This window comes from Coregonus lavaretus (assembly GCF_964263955.1).
Source record: "Coregonus lavaretus genome assembly, chromosome: 8".
NCBI lineage: Eukaryota > Metazoa > Chordata > Actinopteri > Salmoniformes > Salmonidae > Coregonus > Coregonus lavaretus.
In genome coordinates, this window is record NC_139995.1 from 15,886,905 (window position 1) to 15,906,145 (window position 19,241).

Sequence of the window (19,241 nt, forward strand, 5' to 3'; positions counted from 1 at the left end):
TGTTATTGGCTATGGGCAATAGTGTTAAATACAATTTCAGTTTAGTGATATGTTCAGTGACTAATTGATTACGATGATGATATTGGATCTTGCATGAATAGGCATGAAAAAAACAGGTTGGATAGCGTTGCCTCAGCTCTTGTATTTACCATGGATGTCTGTTGGATCTCAGCCCTAATTTATGTTTTGGAAGATGGACCCAATTGGAGCAGTCATAAAGCATATTCTCAGAGCATTATTAAAAGGCAAATGCCATAGTGGCGTTTTTCCCTTCTCAGGATAACGGAGGGAGCATAGATTGGTAAGAGGCAGATAATATATGTGTGAGATTGATCAGTGAGTAGCGACCCCATTATCTCCAGAGATGTTAATTATACTGTGCTCAGCTTGCATGTCAAAAGACAGATAATTGAAGAAGGTAAAAGATGTACGCCACAGTTTATTTATGCTTTCACTTTGAGGCTGGCGGCAGATATCCTCTCTTCTTTCTTTCTTTCTTTCTTTCTTTCTTTCTTTCTTTCTTTCTTTCTTTCTTTCTTTCTTTCTTTCTTTCTTTCTTTCTTTCTTTCTTTCTTTCTTTCTTTCTTTCTTTCTTTCTTTCTTTCTTTCTTTCTTTCTTTCTTTCTTTCTTTCTTTCTTTCTTTCTTTCTTTCTTTCTCTCTCCGTTATTAGCCCTGTTTATTTATTGTTCTGTAATATTATACTGTCAAAGATGATCATTTTTCAGAGGTATTATTCACAATCATCACCTCTGTGCGCTCCCTTTGTGCTGCCTGGATCATCTCAGGTTTCTAGTGGTTGGTCAGTCGGTCTGTCTGTCTGTCGGTCTGTCGGTCTATCTGTCTGTCTGTCTGGAGCAGCAGTGGGCCTGACTGTGGGCCCTGCAGGAAGGAGGACAGCATTGTGCAGTACAGACATAACCCCTGGGTTTAGTCCTCTGGGGTAACCAAATACCCTCCAGTTGAGACATGACTCCTCTCCTGTTGTCAATACTCCCTTAATCACACTATTATTCATACCTGTTTGTCTTCTCTGAAAAAAAATAGAGGCGTAATCTGTTTTAAAGCTGTGATGTAAAGAAAAGTAGGGATTTCCCCACCTCATGGTGGTCGGCTGCCTGCTGTTGACCTCTGTGAAATGGCTTCATTGTGTATCTGTCTGTTATATTAAAATTGGCCTACTGGGGATATCAGCAGTTAGTTGGGTTGTTAAAACGCAGAGATAGGCTAACCATATGTGAATGCTTAAGTTTGGTATTGGTGCAAACTAGAAAGATGAGATGACAAAAAGCTTTGTTGTTGAGTGGCATACTGCCTTTCTCCAGTTACCCAGACAGTTATCTACCTTAAGTGGTCTTCACAAATGCATTGACGTGAGAGTGTCAACTGAAACTTCTTAAAAGGCTCTTGTTATTTCTGTTGTTTATGTTTTGAGTGTCAAACCCCTGCCTGAACCGCTCCAGAACTTTGTATCTCTGAATTCACCTCACAACAAAATGAAACCCTGCAAAGGGACTTTTCTTTAACACTTTCTGTCTTACAAAATTATTTTTTCATCACCTATCCTGCTCATAGAGGTAACATCAAAATAGTATTTCCTGTGGTTTGAGTTGTGGTGTCTCTCTGTGCTGCGATCCATGTGTCTGTGTACACTAACAACAGACGCACTCACAAGTGTTTTCTCTTCGACCATTTGTATTCTTCACCACATCCTCTCTGTTGACCAGTATGTGTAAGCTTATCAAACTCTCTCTGTGACACCTCTAGAACAATTACAAAATCTGTGTTTATGTTCGTACTACTGAATTAAACAATAGCCATATTTAGTCTGTCAAGACTATGCCTTGAATGTATTTCATAACATTGCTTATATATGATTCTGCAATGTGTGAGGTTCCTTCAATTCCTTCAGTATCTTTGTTGGTATTCCCCATCACTGACTGTGAATCTCATTGGATTTAAGCTGCAGCACAGGAGTGTGATCTATGTATGATGCTGCTTTATGCACGTTCCTTCCCCTCCTGTGTTGTCATGGTAACTGGGGGGGGGGGGGGGACCCTGTGAGAGTGGATGAACAGTGGTCATCATTCACCTCAGGGGCTGATGGACAGATGCTGATTTAGGTTGATTTAGTGCATCACCTGGTGGACACTGCTAGGAATGTTCCCATCTGAATGGAGCAGGAGCTGGCTGGGGAGGTGAGGGTTTGGAGAGCTCTACTGATTCCACATCATACAGGGTTTTTTTTGTTGGTCATTTTAGCAGACGCTCTTATCCAGAGCGACTTACAGTTAGGGTTCTACCACAGAGGGTTTATATGGACCTCAACTCCTTATTCTATGGCCTGCCAATCTGCCATAGGCCACACTGGAATGTGTATGTTTTACTTTGTCTTCTCTTTACTCATTTTAGACAAAGGTGAGACAGAGAGAGACAGAGAGATTAGCTTGAATAGAGTTAGGGGGGCATGGAGACTGTATACCAGAAATGCTGCAGACAACACAACATTTGAAATTGTGTTGTTTTACATTGGATAAAAGTAGAGACTCAGAGCTAGAAAATGGTATATCATACACTGCAGTTGAGGAAAAATGGGAAAGTAATTCTGCTTTGAATGTTGATAAACTTGTAACCCCACTTTTGAGAAAATGCCCCTTGAATGTTTTGGTGCTCTTCTTTGTCGACACCCATTCAGCATCGTTCACACCCTCTTAAGCGTTAGCCCCACCCATCTCTTTAAGGATTCACATGTGAGGCCATGTGTTAAACAGAGTGAGTAAGGTAGTGTAGTAAACAACCAAATATTTCAAGTAAAAGTAGTAGCCTACAATAAGGAAACTCCAGGTAAAAATACACTAACTAGTACTTGGCCTATATACTAATCTGACTTTGGTGCAGGTCATGTTGTTCTTCACATTACCGTATCTGGTAAATACACACTATATCAAATAAAAGTGTATTTGTCACATGCACAGGATACATGCACTTGCGTATTTGCTTAGTAGCAATATCAAAAACAAAGTGTCCAGATACAAATATTTTATAATTATTAGATGACGCTTACCCCAGACACACTTGTCTAAATTGATATGAAAATGCAGGTAGCTAAAGCTAACCAACTAGGTTCAATGTTAGCTAGCTAGCTAACATTAGGCTATAACTAGCAATGCAAAGGGTTTTCTGATTTTAATAATATTAATACACAGATCATAAACGTAAAGTTAGCTAGCGAGACAGCATGCTAACGTTTGCTAGCTAGTGAACAGTACGCTTTCACATGCAATGAAAACAATTTTCGGACAAAATTAGAAACGTATATTATTGGAAAATGTAGCGAGACTCTTACCTGTATACATGGATGAACGCTTCACGGCAGACTGGAACCATTTAACTCTGTTTTGTTTGTATCTACATCTTGTTTGGCAAGCGTTGTGTCAAGTCACAACTTTTTCCAACTGATATGTCGATAGCTCCTGCTAAATTCAGGGCATCAATGTGGTTTGAGAAAAGTACCCAAACTTTTATAGTTCTCGATGGCTAACGTTATATATTTAAAAAAATGCTGTGCTAGAAAGGATTATCAACACATACTGAGTAGCTAACGTTATAGACAGAAGCATGCTACATGGCAGACCAATCCAAACTCATCTCCTGGCATGTCCAGCCCATCCATTATCTCAGCCAATCATGGCTAGGGGGAAGGTTCCTGTATTTTTCTGTATCTAAACCAACTAGGCTCATAATTTAACAATTTGATTTGTTTATACAGATGGAATACACGTTTGTTATTAAGGCACATGAAAGTTCACATGTTCCAGAAGGCATTTCTGGCAAAAAAAAATGCATTTAGATCAAATACAAAAAAAGATGTTCAAATGCCTCTCCTGTGAAGTAGTGACGTGCAACATACGCCTAGCTTCCTGATACAGGTCACATTTGAACCGTATTAGAATGGTTTGTGATTTTACTTCAGTTGTTCTCTGTGCTTCGTAATGCCAGTATACAGCGGCAGTGCAGCGTTATCTGTGTTGAAGTCGTTACTTTAATTGGCTTTATTGATCTAAACAACATTAGGGGTTGCGGTGATGTTATTAAGGTAGAGATAACTTCTGTGTAATTCCACTAAAACAATATATTAGCGTTTTATTGGTCTAAATAACTTTACCTTTTAGACAGCAGTAAGTCACCCTGGCTCTTTATGTGTCCAGGATCTTAATAAAGCATTTCCTCTGGACATCCTGCTGAGAAGAGAGTGAAAAAACGACAGGTTAAAAGGCATGCTGGGAAGTTTCCATGCCATCACCGTAAATTATTTATTTTGAATACACAAATAAGGCCTGTGAAGATCTGTGAATGGGGAGGGGCCAGGGGAGAGTTAGTGGAGCCATGGGCCTCAACACATTCTCTGTTTCACACATGAATGTACTGGTGGGAGTACTGAGTCCCAGGTTCCCCATGGTTCTCCATGGTTCCCCGTGCTCAGAGGGACGGGGGCACCTCCGTGTAGGCAGTAGCTCAGTGGTCTACCTTGTTAACACCAATATGTAGGAGTTATTACAGATGTAGGATCTTAATTTGATCACCCTGTTGCAAGAGAACTTTCCTGCAATGCGGTTTAAAAAGGCTTCTGAAGTTTGTAATTTCCACTTTGAAATTTCAGACTTGATTTTCCCTTACGAAAAATGTATCAATCCCTACAAAAATGTCCATTAATTATAATCCACAGAATAAATCACATTTCCTGTTGCTGCAGGATTATTTTCCTGCTGTAGCAAACTGGCTCAAATTAAGATCCTACATCTATATGAGTCTTAAACACTTTTCTTCCTTCTCATCCATGTGTCAGAAATTAGCTTTGGGTAGACTAACATCCTGACATATTTAACAGATTTTTAGCAATAATAGGTGTATAAAGTATGGGTATTGTTAGTGTTTTTGTTATTGATTAAACTCATTGGTTTATACTGCAAACTTTTTAATGGACAGTTGCAATATTTATTTCCTTTCAAGGGCACACTATATCCAATATTTATATGAAATAACGATCCCATTTATCAGGAAGCATATTTTCAGGGGAATTTTAATTTGCAGCTATTTAAAGCCTGGGTTTTGGTAATGAATTATTTTGTCATCTTGCCTCTGATGAGATTCATCTTTAATAACTGTAACAATTATTTTATTAAAAAGAGAAGCCATGCATTATGGCTATCTCGCCAAGGTCTCGAGCTGGAAAGAATTCTCATTAAGAGCATTATATTACCCCGTAGTGCTTTCATTTGGATGTCCCGCTGAAATTACATTACGTGTCAACAATGCTTGTGTTAGAAGTAAGCAGTCATATTTACAGAGGCTAGCTTTTTTCATTCGCCAGCTGACACTTGGAGATTAAAAGAGATACTAATGCTTTATATCTGATTAAGTCATTTTAATGGAAAAACTGCTCTAAAATGTTGACTTTTAATATAAAGTGAGGAATTGAGTTCTCTACCTTCTGGCTTTGATATTAGTTTTAAGTTTTGGCACCAACTTATGATTGTTTGGGATTGCGGTAATGATACTTTTGTTAAACAAAGCACTGACCCCCAAACCACCCAATTTGATTCCTGTCCAAATTGGATGTATTTCCTAGTGTCATGATTGATCAATCCTAGGTTTATTCTACAACATCACGAAGACATGTTGTGTTGTCCGGTTTATCATGCTTTGTGTCTGTCTGGCAAAGCGCTGGCTCAGGGAGGGTTTTCATTAATGGCATGGTTGTAATTGTTTATCAACGTGGTAATGTGTGATTTCCTGTCACCATGTGAAGTTGGGAGGTTGAAGAAGGAAGGAGGCATGTTGTCAGGAAGACAAAGTGCTGTGATTTGTCACCAGCCAAATGTCTTGGAAAATATTTTTTACACACCCACATCGTCTTCGGGCAGGGGGTTGTAACATCATGATAATTTAAATACTGTATAACTCCTTCATATGCCATAATTTCTCTCTGAACTGAACATACAGGAAGCCTAGCAGTAAATGAGTAGTTCTCTCATCTGTAAACATAATAGTGAGTTTGTCCCACAAAAGTGTTCTTGAGTGAAACTGGGTTTTTGGAGGAATGACAATTTGGTGATCTGAGAGATATTGTGACAAGCAAGCAATAGAGACAAAAGCGTTTGGAGAGAATGAATGATTGTGTGCCGCTGTGTGTGCCATGTGTTTGTATCATTGAAGTGATGTCTACCAACCCTCTCCGTTTCAAAGGAAGACAGAAGTGAAATCACCAAATGTAACGTAAACTTTATTTTTAGATTTTGGTAAGAATCCTCACTTCCTTAAATGTATTATTTTTAACAGAGGCTATTTCACCATTTGATAAGAAGAGATATTTAAAATTTGCTCATAGTATAAGTGGAAGACTGCATGTGACAAGGTAGTTTGGGGTAAATCATGAATCATATCTTCACTTCATCACGTTGTTGTGGTGCCCATGTATGTACAGTATAGGATGGGTCTACTCCTCTTTCTACCTTCAGGTTGGTTTGGTAGGGGGTAGATTCCCCCTAGTTATCAAATTAATGAGTTCCAACCAGGAAACAAGCCAAACAAAGGAGAGGTGTTACAGTATGCAGATGTCTCCAGAGGGTGATACTTATTGACTTATTGTCACAATTGCCCTTCTGTCCCCCCCCAATATCAATTCATGGCTTCATTGGTTATTCTCAGTCTGGTTTTGCACACATGGGTAGTGTAATCAGCTAAATGTAGCTGTTGCTTTCTTATTATTACCTGGGTGCTTAACACAGATTTTTTTCCTTCAAGGACAAATGGTGTACGAGAAGGCTGATCCCGTGTGAAGTCCCTGAGCTCTCGGCGAGCAGCAGATCCTTTTTCAGCGCCAGCTGTTCTCTCCGATACACTGGGCCGCACTGAAATTCTCTTAATATAATTCTGGGGACTCAGGAGAATAGCGCAAAACATGCGTGCCAGCGAGGAGAGCATTGCATTTTTCATCAGCAGGCCTCAACTCGCTGAGTTAGTGGGCAGCGCTCTCATTCATGAACAGATGTTCAGCGCAGTTACACTCTGCAGTTAATGTGAACTTATTGGCCTTTCTGCCATCGGCTGCAAGGACGTTGGCAGCGACCTGGCATCTGAGAATTACTCCCGGTAAAAAGCGCAAGCCAGGGAAGTGTAGCCGTGGCCTTTTTTAGCCACTTCCCAGCCCAGAAGCTGTAGCTGTAGCCGGAGAGCAGGGGAAGGCTCTGACAGGCCATCAGTCTTAGGCCCGACAGTGATGAAACACTCTCTGCTGTTTGCTGGGGGAATAGCAGTGAACATTCCTGAAGACAAGTTTATCATTCATTTCTTATGACAAACTAAACATGAAACCCACACCACTTGGCAAGAGAATGCGCAGCGTAATAGGCTAGCACAGGAAGGTACAGGTCCCAGTTGTTAGTCAATGGGTACTAGGGATATAGTGGTTTCGATACCCTTGAAACAGGAAATTAATGTAAACCAGGCAGCTGCGAACGGGTAACTTTCTCTCTGTCTGGCCCTGGTTGGTTCATGGTAGAGCCCAGCTGGTGCTGAGGTCACCCGGGTTGTTCAGTCATCTGTTGAACCAAGTCTCTCCAACTGGGTTTGATGTGGCTCTATAGGTCTGTAATACTTTCCTACAAACTCTGTAAAAGGCTCACTAAAGGATTACATAAAGGCCTATTAACTTATCAAGATGAGTACGTGACTGCGTTTAGTAGGTAACATTCGGCTCGCCATGGGAGCAGTGTGAAAGTCATTGCGGTAAAGTTGTGGATGTGGGACTTTAATAGGGGAATGACAAGCACTTGTTTCTGCTGTACATCTCATTCTCACTTTCCAATTGGTCGTTTTCAGGTTGGGTTTATGAGAGCAAAACTAATTAGTGTTTCTAAATTCAGCAGAAAAAAAGTCAGTTGGGTTGATTGTTCTGGTTTCCTCTCCTGTGTCAGGCGCTCAACAATAAAATAAGACTCTAATCATTTTCAAACTGCTCGTATTTTTAAACCAGAGTTGAATGTCACTCCCGGTCTCCTGGCATTTTGTTTGGCAAGATCAGGGAACAGCGATTGCCCTCTCGCTGTGCTGTCTTTGTGATTCGTGGGAAGTTTAGGATAGGGCTGGTGGAAAAAACAATGCATGGTGTTTTAGGTGGGGTTGTTTCTGCTTTGATTGTGAACGTCCTGCTGACAGGAGTGGGCTAGTGAGTTTACAGTAGCTCTCTGACATTCCCCGTTACCTTTATTAAGAGAGCTCCAGCTGCATCGAGCCCTCAGGAAGCACCAGCACTGAGCAGAGCAGGCCCGTGGGCCGCTGGCCGCCGGGAGCGGGAGAGGGAGCCCTGTTTGAGTTGGCAGACAGTCCCCTCTCCTCTCGGGGAAGTTCTGCTGCCTCTGCAGAAAGGCCAGTGGCGGGTAGCTCTTACGGGACGCACGGTGGTGACTCCAAGGGCAGGATGGACTTTTTCCACCTCTCCTTCCTTTCAGGAAACACATTTAGCCTTTTCTTTCCTCCATGTTTTAAAAAGGAGAGAAAGCGTGGAGGTGGCGGGGGTGTGGACCGAGTGACAGAAGTAAGCCACAGGATGTTGGTGTTAATCTGTGGCATTTATTTGAGATGGGGTGTGCAATGTTCCAACAAGCTATGTCAGTGTGCTGTGTGTTCTCTGAGCCCTTGACTCTCTGCTGGGGTTTTATTTATATTGAATCAAAAAAAGTTTATAGGTCTTTTAACAACGTGCTGTAAAACCTACACTGTTTTTATTTTTCCATCCACACCGGAGGGATTTGTCTTCAGAGGGCAGTAATTAAGCAGAAGGAGCTGTGGATCTAGGGTTAGGGAGGAACAGTGTTTAAATGCAATTAGAGCACAGCTAGAATACATTTGAACTCAATTACAGTTTTCTGAATGTGCCATTATTTGTTTAATCAAGGGAATTCTCGTTTGAGATGCTAAATATGTTTCCAAAGATATTTAAAACACGGAAAGAAAAATAAGCTCTGAGGAACAACCTACTTAATGCTGCTCTAATGAAGAATTGTTTGAAAGTGACCCCACTCTCTCTCTCTTTCTCACTCACTCACTCACTCACTCACTCACTCACTCACTCACTCACTCACTCACTCACTCACTCACTCACTCACTCACTCACTCACTCACTCACTCACTCACTCACTCACTCACTCACTCACTCACTCACTCACTCACTCACTCACACACACACACACACACACACACACACACACACACATTGTGACATATTATGCTAGTAAATACTCTTTCTCAATAAACGGGTGGTACCCAACAGGAATTAGATACTGTGTTGTTTGTCGTTTTTCGATTGAAGGAGTGCCATAGATTTCTTAATTTCCAACTGATATTAATATCTTCCTCTTTTTCTCCTTTTCACTTTTATTCCTCCTCTCCCTCTCTCTCTCTCTCTCTCTCTCTCTCTCTCTCCCTCCCTCTCTTCCACCTGCTTGTGCTTTCCTCCAGCCAGTGGTGACCCCCTTTGGACACAGAGATCAAAGTAAGTGACTAGAGTAAGACCTCATTGACACAACCGTAGAACCAGAGACAGTCTCCTAATAGACATGACAGATCTACACTCAAATACTTATATTAAATACAGTACATCCATGGACGAGAGTTTCCCTGTATAGAGTGTTTTCAACTAAACATAGGCCTAGTCAAGTGAATCCACACTACTCTTGATTGAGCTATATCTCAGAGAAACATAATACATGCAAATGTTTACATCTGATGAAAAATGTAATATTTACATGACTTTGAATGATGCAGAAATGTTAGTGACAATGCATGATTAACATAGGTTCCCTGTACCGTACCCCCCGAATCCACACCACCGTATAGTCACAGCTCCCACTGGGCACACACTGGTTGAATCAACATTTTTTCCACCTAATTTCAATGAAATTACGTTGAACCAATGTGGAATAGGCATTGAATTGACGTTTGTGCCCAGTGGGTTGTGACTGAATTCAAGGCAAAAACATGACCAGATACTATATGCAGGTTCATGTCTGTAAGTCTCCTCGCACCATCTCCCAAGTAATTTACACTGTGTGTGGTATATAAACACATCCAAAACAAACAATGACCCAGGCAGACTCCACACTGCAAAACTATTTCAAAGCCTGGAGTATACTGTAAACACTAAACATGGCTGACCTTCCTCCCGGCCATACCACCTTCATGCTCAGACTTAAATCTAGTGTTTGCGTTAAGAGCTCATTTTGACCTTGGCGAGACATGTTGTAGATTACATTTATCTGTTCAGTCTCTTGTCTGTTTCAGTCGGATATTGGTCAGGTTGTATTCTGTGACCATATGGCCATGATCCTCAATCTGCAATTGAATACTTACATTTGATTTAAGCCTCCATAGAGAACTCTTGTCACATTTCAGATGGTAACACTGTCCAGTGCCTTGATGCGGAGATGAAACACATATTGTCTTCCACTGGGTTGGATAGTGGTGTTGTTGGATTAGAGTAGGGTATCAGACATCAGGTATGAGGAGAGGTTAGCTCTGCTAGAGACAGTTACTGTCCCTGACTACTGGCAGAACTATACTGGCTAACACTTTATTTGGATATTCCATCAGTAGATGCTCTACAGACTATCTACAGACTATCAGTAACATTTTAACTATCGACTAACCCCATCCCAAACCCTAACCTTGACTCCTATCCTAACCCTAAACTTAGCCCTAGCCCTAACCCTAAACCTAACCCTAACCGTAACCTTAGCAAGCAGTTACTTATCAGCAGATAGTTTGTTGATGGTAGGACCATCTGTAGAGCATCTACAGATGGACAATCCGGACTATCCAAATAAAGTGTGACCCTATACTGGTTTATATGAAGTATACTGGTTCAATGAACTATACTGGTTTATATGAACTATACTGGTTTATATGAACTATACTGATTTACATATCTTCTGCTCCCTCATTGGAGTCGGGGGTTATGGTGGGGTGCTGCGAACCCCTCCTTAATAAAGCCCTGCTGTGGAATGATCAAATAGTGGCTCTAATTAAAGTGCTGGTGTTCACCAATGTAGAGTTCTCTCTGGAATGATAACAACCTGTGATATGTGCAGTGGAATGCGTTGGGCAGGTCTAGGGGAATGGGGCTAGCCAACATGTTCTTCACATAGATGTCAGATGGAGACTAATGAAGGCCAGACTGATCCTTTGGATGCAGGCCTTAAACAAATAAACCCTCTCAGAATACATTAGAGACTCGTTGCAATGTTGTAGGCTATTTACGCGTTGCAGATTCTTTTGGTATGTGTTTTGGTTTCTTGATGATGTGTTGTTGTTATGATACTGGTATCTTGAGGTTTGATGTGGCTGGTTGAGAGGGTAGTCATGGTGTTCCATAGTGATGTTATTGCGTTTTATCAGTTTAATCAGTATTGTTGTGTGGCATGATAAGCCCTGGTGCATCTGTATCGTGTCTAGTTTTGTGCGGGTGCAAAACAGGTTGATATTGAATGGAACAAATGAATGTTGTGCTATCTGCTCATGTAAATGAGCCATCTAAATATTTCCCCCACCTTCTGAGGAGCAGAGGTATTTACATAACCAGTTTGGCTATTAATACGTGTGGAAATTCAAACGTTTTTCTAATTTTCCAATTATGTTTATTTATTTAAAAAAAGTGGTATGCTAAATTTCATTTTGGTATCACAAACATTCATCTCATAAATGAAAGATAACACAAAAATAAAAGAACGCTCATTGATAGTTTTGTGTCAGCCAAGTATTTGATGAATATGACAGACAATCCTTTGCATGTAAATGTATCCTAAACTACCAATTACCAGGCACTTTTGAATATTGATTAGAGAAGACAAGGACACAGAAGTGAAGTACTTTTGAATGCATGACACCCAGAGCTTCTGAAACAGTGCCATTAGTAACTACTTCTCAGCCTCTTTAGTGCTGCTCTTCCCGCTAAATGCAGGCTGGTGATGGGAAACAATGTCATTTCATTATTGCTGATATTGCATGATGTGTACTTCATAGATGTATGCTGAAATAATCAATTAGCAATGGTCATTGCTGATGTATTTAAGCTTACAATGTAATTCTCGCATGGAATATATTCTGGCGCTTTCTTTAAAAGCACTTAAAGCACTTTTTACTATTATGTCTGTCCAAGTACATTGTGAAGCCTATATATCCTTGATTGAGATTTGATTTAGAGCAAAAAAGTATTTCTATAGATATTGGAATAAAGTAATTGATTCTCAATATAAACTTATGGCAATTTTGAGGAGGTCTTAGGTTAAGTGAATACTTTCCATAATTGTTTTCCTTAGATTACATTTTTCCATGGCCATTAAGAAATACATTTTTGAATATTCTTTCAGCACTCCTTGGATGACTGAGAATATACACATTGATTTCTACACTTTGTCACTCAAACTAATTTCTTACAATAAACTGAGTATTAATAGACTCCGAGCATTTGACAGTGGTTGTACAGCTAGCGTGTCCCACCTCCTGACCCTCTTGACTGTGGACATGCAGGTCCCTGGGCCAGCCTCAGCGCTGTTTGTCAACACACAGAGAGGATGAGACGTGCCGACCAACGCGCTGCTCGGGTCGTGGAGCTAGGACACAATGTGACAAGCAACAGATGTGCCACACTGCCTGGAATCAAACGAGCCATCAAACGCTGAGCTGAGCATGCAGTCAGACATGGCTCCTGTGAACTGAGTGCTGCGCTGCTGGCAGTGGCAGGCAGATGAGGCAAGGCAGTTCCAGCGCTGCTCCTTGTTTCCTGTCTGAGCTAAGGGAGGAGAGGAATGGTTAGTTTAGGGTTAAGTTTAGGAGTTAGGTTAAAGGGTAAAGGTTAGGGTTGGGGTTATCTAAAAGGGTTAAGGTTAGGGAAGGGTTAGCTAACATGCTAAGTAGTTGGAAAGTAGCAAAAAAGTAGTAAGTTGTTGAAAAGTTGCTAATTAGCTAAAATGCTAAAGTTGTCCGTGATGAGATTCAAACTCCCAACCTTTGGGTTGCTAGATGTTCACGTTATACGCCCACCCACCCATCCACCCCGACCAACCACCCTACTTTCGTTTTTGCCTTAAGTAACTATCTGTCTTATGTAACCATACCAAACATAACATATCATACTGATTTGAGTGTCACGCATTTACATTTACTATGTTATGACTAGTCTAAGAGACCAGGCTGTACTGGGCCTCTCTCTGAAGCTGCCTCCCATTCACTCTGACATCTCTCTGAGGTCTGTACTGTACGTTCTCAAAGGCCCTCACAGACATTCTGAATGAGGCACGGTCACAGCCACAGTGTGAGGCACCGTCACAGTGAGACAACAGCCGAGAGGAACATCGTCTTGAATGCTCTTTGTTGAGCACGGAGCGATTTGACTGAGAATAACATCACTTGTTGAAATAAAGAGTACACTTTTTGTTGTTTACTTGTTAGTACTGTAATATGGTCTCCCCCAATTTATGGTTTTTAGGTTATGTATTTAGTAAGTGGAATGGCTAGTGTCACAGACAGAGAAGAGTCTGGCTCTCTGAGAGGAAGGGACCTAAGCCACACTCATACTTAGCCTATCCATCCTAGTTTATGCAAAACCGTTTTGTCTGTTTGACTGGCTGTAAAAGTGCAACAAACGTTGGTGACACGAGGAACAACTTTAATGATGTCCTCTGCAATTTAATCGGCTGATCGACTCAGGCCTGTAAGCAAATTGTGTGGGCTTGAGTAAGTGAGGGGGAGCAACAGGAATATATCATCTCAACAAGTGAATGGATGAAGGCGCGCTGACAGCTGCTTGACTGATCACTTACTAGAGACTGTCACCCTGCATCTGTTTACCACAGCACAACCACATGATGCTGGAGCTCCATGTGTGTAATTGAGCTATTTCCCATGGCTCCTCTGTAACCTGTGCTAACTTATAGTTATGTCCTTCAGCCTCACTCACTCACTGCTGCTCAACTTTCCATCATAGCGTAGGGGGAAGTTTTTATGATCATAATCACACCTAGCCAACACCGCGATGTAAATATACTATTATCGGCGATTCCAATTTGGTTAAAGTGGCATGAACATGGGTGATACAGACATCTCTCGGTTCTGTCTGTGGCATGGGCAAAATAGGCTACAGTTAGGAATCAAGGGTAACTTGCTTTTAGGTAATAGAGGTATGTTACAGGAATGTAATCATGTAAAATAAAAAAAGAACAACAGCTATTTTCAACATTCAAAAACGGTGCTGTTAAGAATTCAACCCACTAGCTGTTGATGTGCAACTCCAATTCACACATGGAAATTTAAATGGAATATCTAGATCTGAATTGTGTTATTTCAATATTCAAATATTAATACAAAACAATTGAATGCTGCATGGCTCTAACTATTTGCATTCAGCTCTGTTTGTTATTGGAACAGAGATGACTTGGTAAAGAGAGAGGGGGAATTCAGTGAGTGGCACGCAAACAAACCTTTTGTCTTCCTATTGTAGGCAAATGAAACTACAGTGTTGATGTGCATGTACTCACATACAATACACTTTATACTTGTTTTAAAAAGCAGAACTATGTAATTCAGGATTCTGTCGTGATATGCTGCAATGGCCGAAAGGATCCAATATACTTGAATGCCTGGCTAGTATGAAGAGTCAACTCAATTCCACTGTGAAATACATTTTTTGGACAGAGCATCATCTTTGGGTTCCAGCATAATAGATGCTATTGTGTCCCCACTGTAGATGTTGGTTTGAATACTCCACTCACTCTCCCGCTCTCTTAGAAATACATGTTACACCCAACAAGCAGCTCCTTTCTCCTTCTCTTCTCCTCTCCTCTGTTAGCGTGGGAATGAGTCTGTAGGGTCAGGCATTGGGAGGACAGACAGACAGGGAGGGGGGGGGGGGATGGGGTGGGGGGGGGGGGGGGGTGGGGGGAGAGAGAGTAGGACTCCTCCACTATTTGACAGGGTTAAGCATTGTGAAAGATTGCCAGTGCAAGCTGTGACATATGTAGCAAGTATCAACATGAACTGTAATTAAATATAATCAGTGAATTTTTATTCTATATGCTACGTAATAACAGGGCAGTAATGAATAATTTAAGGGAAGGGGCTGCAGCCGAACCCTTTTTCTCCTGTGTTTAAATTTAGCCAGTGTCATTGTCCGGCACTTTGATTAATTGGTTATCTCTCTTGACTATACATCTACATGAAATATCTCTTTCCATCCGTCATTAAACTGCACATGGAAATTGGTTCTATATTTCCAATCAGGTACTGCAGGGGGGAAAACTAGATCAGAAAATAAAATAGCCACCAGGATGTACTGATAACCGTACTACACCGTTATGACTGTGACCCAATATGGAGAATCATTTGGAAAGTTGCTCTTCTTTTATCTGTTGCATTACGCTTGTACGCATCGCTCACCCCCAAATTACATTGAAGGATTCTGTATGATAATAGGATAGAGAGCTCATACATTTGTATGATCAGACTGAAGGAACTGTATTACTGGTGCTAGACCTGAGAGCTGAGAGCTGAGAGAGTCCTGCACAGTGCATAGTGACCAGTCAGCCAGAGATAGCCTGTCAAATAAAGATTAGGCCTTCATTTCTTCATCTAATCCCTATAAATCTCTCATGGAAGAACTTTGTGAACGGAGAGCTGTTACTTGAGCGCGGCTTTACAGCTTGTGTCTCTTCCTTCATCTCTACATGTACACCTCAACAAAACAACCTGTTGTTTTCAATTGCTGTGGTCAATTCCTCCGACAGACATGTTTGGATTACAGCTTTCAAAGAGCAGTTTAAATTGGAACATTTTCTCCAAGGTTTCCATGGTAATTAGGTGTTTGATTCTTTATTTTCTGGATGGTGGAGCGTTTTCAGGGTAAGCTTCGTCTGTAGCAACACCACATAGTCATTAAGAAAAGCAAGTTAGACTGGGCTTTGATAGCCATTTATACTGTGCAATCTACCTCAAGGTTTTCCAGTTGAATATCCCCACATTAAGCTATTGCGGGGGTCTTTATTCAGTTTCCTCTTCAAAATTGCTGTTCATTATTTTTATTGAATTATTAATTGTATGTGTTGAATTATTGACTGAAGTAAATTTCTGATCAAATTAATATTAACACTCTCTGAAATATTCATGATCAATGTTAAAAACGATGAACTTGCAGACCTATTAATATAATCATAAACAGACACAGGAAAGGAAAGTCACAAGTCAAGTGTGCAGGCACTGACTGACCTCGTGGTGATTTGTGCATAAGTTTCCATAGATCTTCCTCTAGGGTCAGTTCATATAGGATAGCTATGTTTAGTTGTCTGTCTGTGTGCTTCCTGTCTGACCAGTGTCATGGGTGAGTGCAGCTCAGGGCTCAGGTGATGACAGGTTGGGGGGACGTGATGACCCTTCGTCTGCATGTGATCTGTCACATCTCACCTGTCTGCAGCTGACTCTAGATCAGTCACAGGGCAGGAGAAGAAAGTTACAGAGATACAGTACTTTGAGCCCTGTGTAGGGATAGGCCTTCTTTCAACTCTCTGATTGGCAGGCAGAGGCCCAATGAGATCCATTGTTCACTGTTCTTTTAACCCCTCCTAACCACAGTTTGTCTGAGAATCCAACTAGCTAAAATTGGAGTAGATTTGGTTGAACAGTGTTGTTGAAAACATCATTTCATTTTATACTTTTTTTAAAGTATTAGCAGTGAAATATATTTCAACCAATGGCTTAAGGAGAGTTTAATCTACTCTTTTGTAAGTTTTGAAGAATCTGTTGTTTTTTTAGAACACTTATTCAGCAAATATATGATATATTCGTAAAGTTCTTTACTTTGTTCTTACAATTGCCCCATTGTATAAATACAATATGGAAATCTGAAAAAAAATAAACCATTACTGTAACCATAATGAAAAGCACCTTAAAATATGGTTCCATTAATTATGTTTTAAATGTTAATGTCAGTTGAGAGCATAATAAAGATGATATGATAGACTCGCTATTCAAAATCTGATAGCCAGGGAGAAGCAAATTATTTCAAATATTTGATATTTAAATTATTTTCAAATGAACAGAGACATGAGCAGAGTTAAAGGCGAGTAGTTTCCCCTGGTGATACTTGGGGCGCCTTTGTTTCCTTGGTGTGTCTCCGGCTCATTAATGTTCTGAGCATGTGAGAGAACCAGTAGCACTGTACTCCATAACCCATGGCACTGTGCTGTGTGCTGTGCTGTGTGAGACCCCGGGCCCCATGCATACACAGAAATCCCCCAGCCGTTTACAGTCCACTGGTTCATTCAGGAAGGGATGGCTGCCGAGCTGTCCTGATTAAAATGACAATAGTCTAATTAACTCGACCTCAGTGTCAGTGCACAAAACGGCTGCTGGCCTGCCACTTTCTGTCTGAAAAGCCTTTGTCTTCACGCCGTCCAAAAATAAGAAGTTTTTGAGGCAAACGCCTCAACCCCTTCGATGAGATTTACTAATGGCAATTATTTTTTATAAGCTAATTAAATCTATGCAGTTTGAAAAAAAAAATTCTGTGGAATCCCTGAGGGATTCGTCATTTGGGGGATAGTATTACAAGCACCTTCAAGCACTGTTAGTCGTTTAAAATGTTATATACAATTATAAAACGGTCTGTTTGTGCTCAACCTGATTTTATTTCAAACATGGTTAATTACACTCACTCTCCAGTGAGTCCCCTGTAGCTCAGTTGGTAGAGCATGGCGCTTGCAACGCCAGGGTTGTGGGTTTGTTTCCCACGGGGGGTCAGTATGAAAATGTATGCACTCACTAACTGTAAGTTGCTCTGGATAAGAGCGTCTGCTAAATGACTAAAATGTAAATGTAATCTCACTCTCTGAAGAAACGGAAGACAGTGGGCTCATCCCTCTGGTCCCCTCGTCCTCTGCCCCCTAACTCCTAGCTCTGTGAACAAACAGACAGACCAGATAAAGACAGGCCAGAGATGGAGGATTGATGCAAATGAACCCATTTTATAGCAAAGTTGAACATTTTACCCAGATAACAATTTCATCTTTCATGCTCCACAACAGAGATATTTAAAATAAGGATTTCACTCTTGCCCTACGATCTGTTGCCATTATGTGATAGTCTCATCTAAAGGAAGTGGGAATAGAAGAAAAGAAAACACAACAAAAAACGTTAATGACCGAACTGGAAACGGCTTTATCCTCTATTATCCTTCTGCTGGTGATTAAGGTCTATAGGGAGATAATTACGCTTTAGTTTTGAGTTAATGAATCGAAAACTTCTCTCTTCTTCTGAAAGGAAGGGCAGATCTTTTGTGCCGCTATCTGAAGACATCTTCCACCCTTGACAATGCACACTGAGAATTGGTTTTGTTTTAAGGTTGGAGTCCCCCCGCCTCCCGCTCCCCTCGCCTGTCAGTCTAAGGCTGATATGAGGGATCTCTCACTGAAGCCAGTGTCAATGAGGTCTCTCTCTCTCTCACCAGTGCTGGTGTCTGGTGGAATCTGAGCGCTATGTGTGCATGCAGGTAGAGTGGAAAACATCAAATGAAAACAACACAACATGTCCTCTGGGATGTGTGCTGAATGGACACACAATAACACCCCCTTCCAATAACTACAGCACACAAAGGGCAAAATATACCAAGGTAAATACCTCACCCACTGGTCCCGAATGCCCATCTAACAAGGACTACCAGAAAGTAGCCACAAATGACAACTACTTGTTAAATATACTGAACAAAAATATAATCGCAACATGTAAAGTGTTGGTCCCATCTAAAATCTGCAGTTTTGTCACACAACACAATGCCACAGATGTCAAGTTTTGAGGGAGCGTGCAGTTGGCATGCTGACTGCAGGAATGTCCACCAGAGCTGTTGCCAGAGAATTGAATGCTCTACCATAAGCGTTGTTTTAGAGAATTTGGCAGTACGTCCAACCGGCCTCACAACCGCAGACAACGCCAGCCCAGGACCTCCACATCCAGCTTCTTTACCTGCGGGATCGTCTGAGACCAGCCACCTGGACAGCTGATGAAATTGAGGAGTATTTATTTATGTAATAAAGCCCTTTTGTGGGGAAAAACTCATTCTGATTGGCTGGCTCCCAAGTGGGTGGGCCTATGCCCTCCCAGGCCCACCCATGGCTGCGCCCCTGCCCAGTCATGTGAAATCCA

The 19,241-nt window shown here is 41.2% G+C and overlaps 1 protein-coding gene across 10 annotated transcripts in view; it reads left to right on the forward strand.

Annotated features, from left to right (window-relative positions):
* foxp1b (forkhead box P1b) overlaps positions 1–19,241 on the forward strand; it is a 197,041-nt gene that overhangs the window by 49,922 nt on the left and 127,878 nt on the right. For 6 of the 10 annotated variants that reach the window (XM_084167277.1, XM_084167269.1, XM_084167276.1 and 3 more), the window contains exon 3: positions 9,519–9,552. The exons of 2 other annotated variants lie outside the window; for them this stretch is intronic. The gene's annotated coding sequence lies outside the window, so the exon portion shown is untranslated. The remainder of the gene's footprint in view (positions 1–9,518; positions 9,553–19,241) is intronic. 2 more of the 10 variants (XM_084167273.1, XM_084167278.1) reach the window with 1 other exon arrangement.